General features: G+C 33.0%; 1 long non-coding RNA gene across 1 annotated transcript; it reads left to right on the top strand.

The window, feature by feature from the left end:
• Positions 1 to 69: 69 nt before the first annotated feature.
• Positions 70 to 2,638, top strand: LOC116186511. Its single transcript, XR_004151513.1, has 2 exons — positions 70 to 531; positions 567 to 2,638. It is a non-coding gene; the product is annotated as an uncharacterized LOC116186511 (long non-coding RNA).
• The last annotated feature ends 702 nt before the right edge of the window (positions 2,639 to 3,340 follow it).

The raw sequence follows: 3,340 nt of genomic DNA, 5'->3' as shown, positions 1-3,340 counted from the left end.
ATATATATATATATATATATACATACATACATACATAGATACACGTTAGCGTGTGTTATATTTGTTAAATTTGAATCACGCGCAGCGGCTCTCGTATTGCACACGAGGAAGAAAAAGAACAGAGATGAAGAAGCTGCGAACTGAAGTTATATTATATATATATATATATATATATATATATATAAAGTGGCAGAACATTTTAGTTATTTAAGATTGTATAAAACATATGGTTATAAATAGGCCAAGAAGACAATTATGAATGAGACTATACGTGATAACGTATATACATTCGCTCGGATAATTATGTGATCCGCGATTGTGTTCGACTTCTTTGACAGGAAGTCGCTTGTGTAATATGTTACTAATGTAATATAGAGTTTTACGACAAAAACTATTCATTACGTACGATTGTGAGAGAGATGCAAGGCGAAATATTATTTTCACCGCGCGTGATGTCCTCGTGCTTTACTATATGATCGACGAAAGAGCGAATTGAGATGTTTGAGAGAGAGAAAGAGAGAGAGAGAGCGAGTGAGAGAGAGAGAGAGGAGAGAGAGGAGAGAGAGATTGTACACGATCTAACATGTAGACCTGTCGAAGTAGAAATGTGTGTATCGTGTTGCAAAATTCTACGTAATGTAATCGAACACACAACATATAGAAGCAAGAACGTTTTAATTCGAGGATAGAGAAAAATGTAGGTCTATATCGAACCGATGTAATTTTGATCGTGCTAAGATTGTGTAAAGGAAAATGGGGTTTTTTTCGTGTGACCCTCGAATATTTCCATTACGAGAAAGAGTATAAAAGAGAGAGAGAGAGAGAGAGAAAAAAAAAGATAAAAAAAAGAAAAAAAAAGTAACTCATATTCCGAAAATTTGTACTCGTATAGAAGTTTCAGTTTACGAATTTTTTTTTCGTTTTTTCGTTGCTATTCTGTATATCGGTACTGCAGCTACCACTCGTAACTATATGTTCTGCGGTAACTGTGAGAAATTGTGAAAGGCACGAAAAAGAAGGCTAAGATAGGAAGACAATAGGTATGGATATGATGATGATGATCTCTCGATTAATTTTTTGTAGCAAAAGAAAACGGAGCGCTTAGAGGAGACGAAAAGAGATTTGAAGATTTTTTTCTGACGCACCATAATTGGTATCGCCAAAAAAAATAATCCTTTACGAGGCACAAGTTTATGGTACATCGTATCTTGTTCGTGGCCGATCCTAAACGAAGATCGAAATATAATTAACGAGATGAATCAATCTATTTATATTTTACAATTGAAAATTTTATTATACGATGAATCGAAATGAAATGAATCATTGTGTATATGTTCGAGCGACGAACTAAATACTAAATAGAGATGTATTTATGATGATCTATTTTTATCTTATATTATTGATTTACGATGAATTTGAATCTCTGATCTGACAATGTTGCGGACTATATGCGATGTACGTTTTTACGTATTGTACCATTCGCGAGGAAACGCTAGTTTCGCCTGTATCCCACACGTAACGAAATTAAAATTGTATCCAATGAGGAAATCGATTGAAGTATTGAAACCTGAATTGTAGAGAAGCATTACGATTGCGTTACCGTTACTGCCACATCAACGAGGCATCAACGCTATTATTCCACGAATAGAAGCACACGGGCCACTTATGCTCCCAAGCACGTTTATTCTGTGAGATTTTCGTGCGAAAAATATTTTTGTGACGATCCCTTAGGTTTAATTTGTTAGCGACTTGATCGATGCGAGACACACGTACCTTGCGATTGAATTTATATATCTTGAACAAAAAGATAAATTTGCGCCAAGTACACGCGGTTAACGATTTCTTCGATGCCTGCCAGGCATGTGAAATTAATAGGGTACTATAGGTTATTATTCGCGTTATTATTCGGATTTTAAAATGGTAAAAGCAGGGAATGCATAATGGAGATTTATATTTTGTTACAGGAAGACAACCACACGTTTTACATTTGCTGTGATCGTCGTAGAATCGACGCTGTATACTGCCGAATCAATAAGAAAGAATAGAAAAAAAAAAGTATAAAAAAAAAAAGAAAATATTTAAAAAAAAAAAAGAAATAAGAAGAAAAAAAACTAATACGAATTACGTGACGCGATAGAGGGACAAAATAGAAAATAGAGAAATAAAGATGGAAGAAAATGTGCGAGAAAACAGATAGATTTTCGACGAGCACAGCTCCGATGATAGACCAATAGAAACAACGATACCTCAAGAAGACTCAATAGTTAATTATCTCTTTAACGATTAACTTGTACAGAATCAATATTCTTTTACAGTAAATAATTACGCATACCCACATACAATTGCATACACACAGATGCAGGTTAGGAAGAACAGCGAAATCGTGATTCAACATTCGCTATATAAAGTAAAAAAACAAATTTTCTGTCCCGCGTTTCATTGAATTGTGTCTCCGTGCTCGCAATTTGCACTCCGTGTGTACGAAAGCGATTAGAAATATGCGTTTCCAGCCAGAAGAAGAAGTGAAAAAAGAAAAAGCAAAAGACAAGTGTTAATCCTTTCCAAGCACAGTTCATGTTGTTCCTATAGCTACGCGAAAATTGTTTCTTTCGACAATTAAATCATCTATATCTATATACTTATAAAGTTTTATTAATTACCATTGACACATCCACTTTCCTTGAATCGAAAAATTCACTTTCGAAGATAAGAAATTCACTTTTATCACAAATATATTGAAAAAAACATGTGCGAAGGAACTAACAAAGTCGATTCAAATTTCACAACATGGCTGAACGCATTTTGTAGAATAAATATGGACAAATAGAACATGTGGTGCCATCTCTTGAGTACTAAAAGCATCTCTAAAGATCGAACAAAGTAACAAAAACTGAACGTTGGCGCCATCTCTTGATTAAATTTTTAAAAAGATTCTTTTAATACTCAAAAGATGGCGACACTAGTACAGTTTTACCATATATTCTATCCTTTTCTACTATCTTCTATCCTTTCTTTTTGTATTTCATTTGCAACACTCTAGAAATGGTGCTGATTTCAATATTTTTATCCTATCTCTATCCTTCTTCTACTCATTTGCTCTTGTCTATATACTCCGTAAAATTTATATGCTTAAGAAATCAGTGTATATAAATGTTTGATATTTAATTAATTTTATTTATTGATTAAAATACTTTAATAGAATTTATTTTATTTAATTTCTATATAAATATAACCAAATTCTAAGTATAAAACAAAAAATTTATTAAATGTCCGAAAAATTTATTAGTTTTATTTATTCACCGCTAGATGGCTCGTCGATGTCCGTTTGTAGAGTTTAAAG

The sequence above is a fragment of the Apis dorsata genome, unplaced genomic scaffold, assembly GCF_000469605.1.
Source record: "Apis dorsata unplaced genomic scaffold, Apis dorsata 1.3 scaffold_44, whole genome shotgun sequence".
In the NCBI taxonomy this organism is placed as follows: Eukaryota; Metazoa; Arthropoda; class Insecta; order Hymenoptera; family Apidae; genus Apis; species Apis dorsata.
The sequence above is the reverse complement of the archived record's forward strand: the minus strand, read 5'-3'. Positions and strand labels throughout refer to the sequence as shown.